The 11,146-nt window shown below is 40.7% G+C and overlaps 1 pseudogene across 1 annotated transcript in view; it reads left to right on the forward strand.

Annotated features, from left to right (window-relative positions):
• LOC308366565 (integrin alpha-3-like) overlaps positions 1-5,680 on the forward strand; it is a 15,065-nt pseudogene extending 9,385 nt beyond the window's left edge. The window contains exons 17-21 of the transcript in view: positions 1,986-2,099; positions 2,561-2,659; positions 3,404-3,529; positions 4,416-4,574; positions 5,639-5,680. The product of the transcript in view is annotated as an integrin alpha-3-like (transcript). The remainder of the gene's footprint in view (positions 1-1,985; positions 2,100-2,560; positions 2,660-3,403; positions 3,530-4,415; positions 4,575-5,638) is intronic.
• Positions 5,681-11,146: the final 5,466 nt, after the last annotated feature.

The raw sequence follows: 11,146 nt of genomic DNA on the forward strand, positions 1-11,146 counted from the left end.
CAGTGAGTGTTGCTTTAGCCTTGTGTCTTCTGTAAGTGTCCTGTGGCAGATAATCCCTCTCCCAGGCCTTAGTTTTACTTATGTAGAATTTGTGTAGAATTTATTTGTGTAGAATTTATTTGTGTAGAATTTATTTGTGTAGAATTTATTTCCATTCATCTTCCCTTCAGTTCTACTCACAGACTGCAACAGTCTGTGATCTTGTGTAGAATTTATTTCCATTCATCTTCCCTTCAGTTCTAAAGTTCCCCAGATCCTGCAGTCGAGAAATATCCCCACGGCATAATGTTACCACTGCCGTATTTCACAACCTTGATGGGGTTCCGTAAGGTATTGCATGTGTCAGATTTACACCACATACAGTAGAAGGCCTTTGAGGATTAGGCAAAAAGCTCTATTTTGGTCATATGACCACAAAAACCTTCTTGCATACCTTAAGCAACCTCCATATGTGCTTCAATATGGATGGTCTTCTAAAAATAATTGTGTGGGGGGGGGGGGGGGGGGGGGGGCAATATGTTCTACAACGCATCTGTGTGGTATGATGCAAATTCCACTTCATGAATATGGATCCGATTGTGCAAACAATATTAAGAAACGATATTCGTCTTTTCCTCGCTTAAGTATTTGAATCACTGTGTGTATTTAGCCCTCATTCCCTCATTCTGTACTCCCTCTGTAAGCAACTGAAAGCCAGTGTGAAGATGTGTTAGAGCTGTAGTCATGTGATCTGTTCTCTCTGTGCTGTGTAGAGATGTGTTAGAGGTGGGGTCATGTGATCTGTTCTCCCGGTGCTGTGTAGAGATGTGTTAGAACTGGAGTCATGTGATCTGTTCTCTCGGTGCTGTGTAGAGATGTGTTAGAACTGGAGTCATGTGATCTGTTCTCTCGGTGCTGTGTAAAACTCTAGCAGCAGCAGTTTGAGAAATCTGCTGCTGTTTAACAGGGTCTGTTAGAAGGAATTACAGTAGTTCACCCCGCTGGAGATATGAGCTTCTCTTGGTCATTTTGCAGCACCCAACACTTGAAAAGGCTGCTTCGGCGATTGCTTTGATATGGCTGGTGAAAGTGAGATCAGTCTATTAGAAAGCCTAGTCTAATCTAGTCGAGAAAGTCTATTAGACTTGGTCTTTGGTTTTTAAAGCCTGAGAGTCAAGGTGTTTCCTAATGCTAATTCTCTTCTCTTTCTTGCCAAATACAATAATCTCTGTTTTGTCCTTGTTTAATTGAAGATCATTTTTGGCTCATCCAATTATTTGTTTGCTCTAAACACTGTAGTCATCTAGTGAGAGAGACTGATAGATCTGTATCATCTGCGTAACTACAGTAATCAGTGTTGTGGTTCTGTAGAATGTGGCCCAATGGCAGCATATTGAGATTGAACAGAAGAGGTCCGAGAACTGACCCCTGGGGGATTACGCTTGTCATAAGCATCCTATTAGATTAATAATCACTGGTGACAAAGTTACTCCGGCCTTCTAAATAAGACCTGAACCAATTAAGAACTGCTCTGGAAAGTCCTACCCAACAACATTGTGTCCTCTCCTTCATAAGATGTATAAGACACTATAGATAGCTGTAGAAAGTCAAGGAATAAAAGATTGTATCTTGGAGAGAATATGAATCCAGATTAGTGTAAGGGTACAACTACAAGATATATAATGGGGTATTAACAGGAGCTATCAACAGCTAGCAGATAGCTAGCAAAACCCGGTGATTGTCCAGACTAACTGTAAAAACTGCTTGCACAAACAAGAATATACTGAACACATGTGAATATGGATTACGATTTAAATATGGATTAGCCATAGATCCTTTACAGCTATACAGTAACCAGGACAATATGACTATTCATTCTGAAATGGGAGAGCAGACACAGGAACATTTGGATCATCCCATACACCTAAAAATCATAAATATAATGAGGGTACTGTTGGACTGTACTGTGCCAACTACTGATAATTGTTGTTAATGTGTGTTTACAGAGCTGTGGCACAGGTGGCGCTAAGTGTCGCACATTCACCTGCCCCCTAGAGGGAATGAACAATACTGCAAGCGTGGTCGTCTACGCCCGGTTATGGAACAGCACCATGTTGGAGGTGAGGGGTCCAAACCCTTTGGACAGAATCTGCATAGGCAGGATGTGTTTTTTTTTCATGGACCCATGTCACTGCAGTCTCCGAATGGACCTAAGAGAACTGCTTTGTCATATCTCATGCCGATCTTACGGCTATGGGGCCCGAGCTGCTTCTGCTGTGAATCAATTTGCCATGGTGGATTTTCATCATCAGCTTGAATACATTTGGTGCATCTTGTGCATGCTTTAATGACTTCTTATTTGACACTCTGACAGGCTAATACAAAAACAGTACATTTGAGAGAACATCCTAAACAGATTTTTCATGTCACAGTTTGAGTCAGGGCTGTTTTAAGTGCTCCACTGGTGATGAATTGCACCGGTGGCGGTCGGCATCACTTTGCCGACAGGAGTGTAAAATAGAAATAACATATCTTCAGGGACTTCACAGGGATTGCTCAATAAAATGATGCTTGTTCTTAGGATTACGCTGATGCTTATCGAGTGTCAGTGCAGAGCCACGCTACGCTCAGCTTGAAGACGCTTAAAGCTGCGGTCATCATGAAGCCACTCACACAGATGGTAATTACTCATGGCTCTCTCTCTCCACATATTACATGTTTGTTTTTTCACTGTAATGGCACCCCTCAGAGTTAGATTAAAAGAAGGTAGTGGTGAGGCTTTTGTTTATACATCATACCAGCCGTGGACATAAAATTGACCTGCAAGTCAGTTTTGAATCCAGAAAGACACAATTTCAACATTCGGCATATGTTTCAACATTTTTAGTCGTTTTCATCCATGTAAAAGCAAATCATGCAGGCTTCATAGCACTGTGCTCTATTCCTGCAGTAATCGCAGGTGTTATCAGCTACCTTGACACCTATTTGACCTTTGACCTCTGACCTGTCTGTACAGTTGTTAGATAAATTATATTAAGACGTTTATATTGATGAGACAGAGACCAGCAATCAGAATTTAAAATAGTACTTTTATATCTTTTGCAAAAGAGGGAGATGTGTCACAACCAAATATCATGAACAAACTCCAAAGATGAGCTGGGCGCAGCCAGTATTATGTGAGTAGAAAAAACAGGTTTCATCACACAAAGGGCGGTATTCTCCCATCCCATCGCTATAGAAGTTGCTGCAGTGATCTCAGAATACAGTATGTCCTTGAGAGTTGAGCAGTGTGCATGATTATCAGTACAAAAACAGGTGGTTGGCCTCAGCAAGACAGACAAGGCCTCAGCCTGTCAGCACACAGGAAAAGCAAGCGGATTAAAATACAATAACAATGTCTTCATTAAAACTTCTCTATCAACAGTTCAGTCTGAACATTGACCCTGAGCTGGTTGAGGAAGCCCCAAACGAGGCTCCCCAGTGGATCATCGTGGTGTCTGTCCTCGTTGGAGTCCTCCTCCTCGCCCTCATCAGCCTACTACTGTGGAAGGTGGGTGACGGTAGCATCATAACGACAACCATGACAACAATAATTGAAATAACTTCAGGCATTACACATGATCAATTTTGGATGTAACTGCCTTTGTAGGTTTTTGCTGTACTACATTGCATTTTGTTGTTTGTACACCTGTGTGGAATCGCATTTATCCATTTTGGCCCACAACTCCATCCATAATGACTTTGATTTGTATATTGCACATCACTGACAGGCTCCTTGCCTGTGTGCACAGTTTGCAGACATTCCTGTCATTTGTTCCAATGAAGAGCTTGAATGAGGAGTTAGTATGTGGCCTGGAAACTGCAGCGCAGTGAAAGAATCATCTTGCATGTAAAGTACATACAATCTGAATAGAATTGTCTGTGTCTGCAAAGGAAAGCCTTGAAGGTCAGTTACCATAACAACAAATATTTTCGAGTAGTCACGCACGTTATCATCTAATACGCTTCTACATAAACAGATTCAAATGGTCTGAGATGGATTTTCCCCTTCAGGTCGAGGTGAAATGAATGCCTCCATTTCACTGTAACTGTTTACTTGAAGCAATGTTGTTTTCATCATTGTGTAAATAAGATGGTCACGGGATCATTAGATAGGCATGTTAGCATGGTCTCTGTGTGTGAGTGTGTGAGTGTGAGTGGAAGAAAGGGGAAGGGGAGGGGGGGGACATTGCCATTTGAAACACCATTGAAAGTGTGTGTGTGTGTGTGTGTGTGTGTGCGAGTGTGAGTGTGTGGGTGTGTGTGTGCGAGTGTGAGTGTGTGTGTGTGTGTGTTTGAGTGTGTGTGTTTGTGCGTGTGTGTGTGTCAGGTGTGGTGATTTCAATGGTGTTTCAAATGGAAATGTCCCCCCCCCTCCCCTCCTCATCCCTCCATAGTGTGGTTTCTTCCGGAGGGCCAGCACCAGAGAACTGTACGAGGCTAAGGAGCAGAAGGCTGAAATGAGGACCCAGCCCTCTGAGAATGACCGCCTTACTGAAGACATCTAACGGGACGGGGCCCTCAGGGGGCCCAGGGTTTTACACTGTAGTTCTTGGGTAAACAAATCAATGTCTACTGGCGTCTCTTCTGATCTGCCAGAACTCCCTGCTAAGCCTGACCGCTTAACTCTTGCCTTGCTGTGCGTTCTTTGTTTTTTCTCCTCTTTCAAGCTCTTTCCAGTGCAGTCGCTTTGAACGATGGGAATGAGGGGAAATTATGGGAATGATGGTGCCATTTCACCCTCTTACCAGTCAAGAGAATTAAAAGACAAAGGAACATATTGCATTGCATCGTCTCTAACATCAAATTCCATGAAATATCCATCTCATTACGAGTCAACTCACTGTAATCACCCTGGTGATGAGGACCTCCACAACAGGGTGGTGTTGAAATCATCCTACATCCTCACCATTTAAAGCTACTGACCAGTGCTTTCTTTTCCCAGAAATGTTCCTGAAATAATGAGGCCTATTATTCTCTCTCTTGTGCATTTTTTTTCCTCCCTTTTCTGCTTTGGTCCTTTTCGCTTGAGATCATTACTTGAAGATGTTGACATGAGAACAGAAGCACTGGTGCATCCATTCAGGCTGAAAAGAACAGGCTCGTTTTTTTTATTTATTAACAGAACAAAATCGCTGATTTCAGGGATTTAGTGACATGGCTGGCATTTGGGATTATTGTGCAGATTTAAAATAATCACATATTTTAGACACTAGTTCTAATAACAGACTGGGTTTTTACCTTCTGGACCTTTCAGTTCTGTTTTGCACACTGTTTACTCTTTTTGTAATAACCACAGGCTTCTCTGCCTGCCTGCCTCCCTCTGTGTCAGTGCTAAGATTGGACTCCAACAGTGTCCACTGGCTGTGCCAGTGAGCATCAAAGACAGAAATACATCCAAAAAACATAATTTTTTTCTCAATCCTTTATTCTTTACTTTGAGGAATGGAGGTTATGCCATTATGGGGTGGGAATCTACTTTACCTATGACTTTGTCACTGACTGACTAACTGCTAAAACCTGTGACTATTGCAGCCACAGGAAGATTCTTCTTTTCCATAAAAAAAGTGAGCAATTGTGTTAAATCTGGTCTCTGCCCCCCCCCCCCCCCCCCCCATAGTGTGGCTTCTTCAAGCGGAGCGCCCACTTCAGGGACATGCCCACGCACCACGGAGTTCAGATCCGCAAGGAGCAACGCTTCCGCCTTAGCGAGGGCTTCCTCATCGAGGAGGACACAACCAAGAAGCACTGGATTACAAACTGGACAGAAAAGACACGGATGCATCCAGACAGACAGACACACAGACACACTCTTCGCCCACACAAAGGGGGGGCGCAGGGAGCCTCACCCCTGTCCCCCCTCCCTGTGTTTGAAACGTTACTCTGGTGGACTTTAGTTAACATTGTGCATTAACATTGTTTAATGATATAGGGGGTTTGTGTGCTATTTAAACGTTAGAGTAACAGCTGAGCAAATATCCTGTACGTGTAATACCAATTGAATGGCACATTTTTAAATCTTTGTTTTATTTTATTGTCACTGCCAAGAGTTTCTCTATTACTGCTACATGTTTTTTTTGTTTTCCTTTGGCATAGAGTACCTCTGCATGTTACGGTCTGTGTAAACATTCTCATCATCTGTGATATTGAGAGTCTGTGTGGTATGCTTCTCTCTGTGCAATGTGCCATGGTGTTGACATCATGTTATGTACTGTACCTCGCTAACTGGATTTGAGTGTTACACTCCCAATGCCTTTCTTATTGTCACACACTTGTTTTGTGTGATATTATCCAGGACCAAAACTATTTTTATTGATTGCGGTTAAGAAAGTAATGAAACGTAATAATCTGATCATTTGTTGTCCTCTGCGTGATCAAGAGGCTTTGGGTATGTATTATTAGATAGGCATCGTTTAATTTATCATAGGCAAATGAAAGGTTTAACATTTGCACACGTTCTCTTCTGCTGTGTAGACTGATGAATGTTTTTATGTGTCTCTTTTTTACTCTGTAAATTATGCTGTGATTTGTCCCATGATTGATGAACTGTTTGTGTCTGTGCCAAAAAAGGAACTGTTATCAGCAGTTTTATAGAATCACTGAATTATATATAGCATATGCCAGTGTTAAAGTTTGGACTTTTTATCAGCTTTTTAATTAATCTGAGTGTTGCGTGCTTACCAACTTCTGAATTACTGATGAGGGACAAAGAAATTCAATACCCTTGCTGATCACGTTTATAATCGATACTGTTTATTTTTCAGAAGCGCTGAAGACTTGATTCTGCTTTAAAAAAATACAAAAAAACAAAAAACAGAGATGCCTCAGGACAATTTTCACACTGCTAGTTCTACTTGATGAAATGAAATCTGTTTCCAATTCTGATCCAAAGTCTAGAGACAAGTATTGTTGCTATTCCAAGACCTCCATATCAAAGCCACATCACCATGGCATAAATATCTATATGAGGTATGATGATAGATTATTATTGTTGGATATTAGTTTCATATTCAGAAGGCTTTCTAGTGCCATTATGATACGTTGTGGAAACAAAGCCAGCCATCTATTTGCACAGCCAGAATGGACTGTCCTTGTTAGCATAGCGCTATTGTTTGAGTATCAGACTTCCACATGTAGGCTACATAATCACCAGCTCTGAAAAACCGCTGTGCATATTTAATGTGTTGTAAAAATTATGAAACAAAAGCTAGTATATTTCTTTTATACTGTACTGTGCCTTTTGAATTAAAGCGTTTTTATATCTGATGTCTACCAATCTAATGTCTTGAGGAGATGTTTGTTGGTGAAATCTGTGTCATTATCTCCAAACAATATCTGAAAATGAGAGTGAATCTCTGTTTATTTTGGACAGAGTTTAATAAACAATTTGTTATCAGTCATACAGACAGGATCATACCAAGAGGATAAACTCACATAATCATCAACCGAGGCTTACTTAACAACCCTTTAACTGGCACATTTGGCTAATGCTAATAAGCATGCGTAGAAAACATGACTGCTGTGCTCCTGTTATTGAAGTAGACCGTTTTCTATTTTAACACATATTTACATATCAAGTGCAACCACCAAAGTGTGATCCAGGAAGGAAGAAGAAGAAATAAAAAAAACACAGATTTGAAGGTGCTCTTTTTTCTTTTCCTGAACACTCTAAATGTGATGGGTCTCCTAGAGAAAAGGCTTAAATTGTTTTGCAGTAGAAGGATGCTGGTTTGCCTGAAATACACTGCAGGCAGGAGTGATCGTTCACGAAAAGTATGTGCTGTCTAGGCATAGTCCATTCATTTTAACAGGCCTTTCAACCATCAGAGAAGCTGACGCTGAATGGCTGAATAGTTTAGTAGTTCAGCATTATACATCTACATTTTATTTAGTCTTTTAAGGCAGAAGGCTAACATAGACAACATTTACACACACAACAAATTCAAAACACAATTGAAAGATCAGAACATGTTGAGCTACTTGATATTGCCAAATGGATGAATCCATATAGTTGGAGAGATGGTGTTTGTCATACCTTTAAATAAACCAAAATTACAGAGCACAAAATGTGGTTGTCACCTCAGTATGGTGACTGCTCCTCAAAATAAAACAAACATACCAATTTAGGCTCAGGCTGTTTAGTATAATCTGGTTGGTTAACCACTGGCTCAATTCACAGGTAAGAAAGTAACATATCGTATACCGTACATAAGTGAAGTGGCAATTTACAGGGTCTTAGCATATTTACATGAAAATAAACCTGCATGTGTACCAGTAGTGGAAAGTATCATTGCCACTTCACATAATTGCACATGGGGCCTCTGTTGGTCTGGAGACTGCGCAGGGTGGATTTGCTGGTGGATTTGCTGGTGCACGGCTGCCTTCTGGTTTTCACTGGCTCTTGTAATTGGCATAAATGTCATCATTACGCTCTTCACTGCCTCCATACTAGAAGATGTGGAACAGTAAATCACACAGTTAGTTTGACCAAGGTACTAACACAAATTTCAATCATTTTCATTTCATCGCAAATCATTTTACGTATGTGCGCTTGTCCACCATGAAGTGAAGCTAGCACATATATGCAAAGACAGCGAGAGGGTAAGGTTTTATTATCTCCTTAACTCTTAATATACAGTAAATATAAATGTAAATATATAAGACCCTAATTAAATTGACAGACTGTCGTAAGCAAAGCAACAAGCGAAGTCGTATGAACTGAAGCTATCGTGTGGCGTGTGAGAGCATTGCGCTGAGCAACCCACGTTTGTGCTTAAAACCTTAGTCATGCTATGACATTAGCTAAATGTTAAAGTCATTCAATTAGCTTAAGTTCATGCGCGGTACACGCTGCTCGTTGCTTTACCCGCTGTGCGTCAATGAAATTAGGGCCTTAGAGTTGGAGTTTTTTCCCCCACTTATGATCTCTTCTTGTCTTGAGATAGTTATGCACAAGCAGTATTACTCACCGCGGTGTTAGCATAGATATCTCCATCATCATCAACATCCTAGGAACAGTAACATAACGTCATGACGATGCAGTGCCCATGGGAAATTGTTATGTGTGTTTTCCAGCAAATCGTCTGCCACAGTGAGCTTAGTGTGGGCTGAAGGCTTTTTTGTTCACTTGCGCCCACATGAATTTAATAGTGAGCATGAACACAGTTTAGGGATAATAGTGGCCAAAATGATTTGAGCAGATCTGTTTTTCCAACAGTGGTAGACAGCTAGCTCTTGCCCCTCGCATCTGCACTGACCGTCATATTTACAGGCCTTGTTCACCAACTTTAGCACTATACCCCTGGAAAATAATGTGGCTATGGTGTTTTTTTGTGCCACACATACCTCCAGCTATTCATTTTTATGTTTCTTTTTTATATCTCTTTAAATTTCAGCACTACAGGTCTGTTGTTTTTCTGTTTATGGAGACTTAGCAAAATCATGGGATAGTGCTATCATATTCTTTAATGTGCCTCTTGTCTTTGTGAGTGCTTTTTTTTTAAGGACCAATATGAAAATAAATAATATTTCAGATATGAAAATAAACAGTGTGCTTCAGTGACCTGGAAAGCATAGACAAATAGCATACCCAACACTATCCAGAGACATGTCTCAACAGTCTGCGCAGAGCATGGTACTGTAAACAAGAGAGAATTCATGGGCTGTCCCGCAGGCCATTGGTCTAAATACTAAAACTACCTAGACAGCAGCTGGCAGAGGAGATGCCATGTAAAAGGTTTAGCACTTAAGAATATGAATGAAATACCTGCATCATTTCATCATTGTCATACACATCTTCATCCCCTTTGGAGAATGGCTTTCCACAGGGCCTGTCACCACAATGATTTTTGTAGATTTTATTATTATGATTATTATTATTAGTAGTAGTAGTAGTGGTAGCAAGACATATAGTCATAGTAATGGCAGAAGTAGAAGTAGTAGCAGTAGTAGCAGAAGTAGAAATAGTAGCAGTAGAAGTGGCAGTAGTAGTGGTAGAAGTAGTGGCAGTAGTTATACTGGTAGTAGTAGCAGAGGAAGTGGCGCAAGTAGTAGTTGTAGTAGTAGTAGTACCAGTAGCAGTAGTAGTAGTGGAAGCTGTAGCAGTACATAGCTAGTGTGTATCACATGTTTGCCTAGGGTTGGGAAAATACAGATCATTGTGACAAATAAATAAACCCAGTAGCAGTAATAGTAGTAGTAGCTGTAGTTGCAGTAGTAGTAGAAGTGGACGTAGCAGTAATAGTAGTAGCAGTAATAGTAGTAGTAATAGTAATAGTGGTAGCTGTAGCAGTACAAAGCTACCAGTGGTGGTGATAGTAGTTGTACATAACTTAAACTTGAAACAGTCAATAATTGAACACCTTACTGTGGATCGTAGACAGGACTTTGTGTTTCACATGTTTGCCTAGGGGTTGGAAAATAAAGATCATTGTGACAAATAAATAAACCCAGTAATAGTAGTAGCCTAATAGTAGCATTAGTAGTAGTAGTGGTAGCTGTAGCAGTACATAGCTAGTGTTAGTGGTGGTGATGGACTGATGGTAGTAGTACATAACTTAAACCTGAAACCTAATTGAACATCTTACTTTGAATTGTTGAGATGACTTGGTGTATCACATGCTTGCCTATAGGTGAGAAAATACAGATCATTGTGGAAAATAAATAAACACAGTAGCAGTTGTAGTGGCAGTAGTAGACTAGTATGAGGAAATGTTGGGTTTAATGTGGTGATGGTAGCAGTAGTAGTTGTGGTGGTGGTAGCAGAAGTAGTTTTGATGGTGGTAGCAGAAGTAGTTGTGATAGTATATTTACATATTTTTCACTGGGGTGGGGAAATACAGATCATTGTGGAAAACACATTTTAAAAACTAGACGGCACACAGAGGAAATGAGCTCATAGGACTCACTGCTGTGTCCTGGAGCGTTTCCTGAAGCAAAGAAAGATGAGAGTCAGGATGATCAGCAAAAGAAGACCACAGACCACACCCAGTGATATGTAGACATACAACAGGTCTGGAGAGGGGAACAGAAATAAACCAGTGCATGCGGGTATGAGAAATAAGATCACATGTTAAAATCTCATGATATTCTCCAAAAAAACTGTCTTACTGTGCCTAACAGAGCAGTA

Source organism: Sprattus sprattus, assembly GCF_963457725.1.
Source record: "Sprattus sprattus genome assembly, chromosome: 6".
Taxonomy (NCBI): domain Eukaryota; kingdom Metazoa; phylum Chordata; class Actinopteri; order Clupeiformes; family Clupeidae; genus Sprattus; species Sprattus sprattus.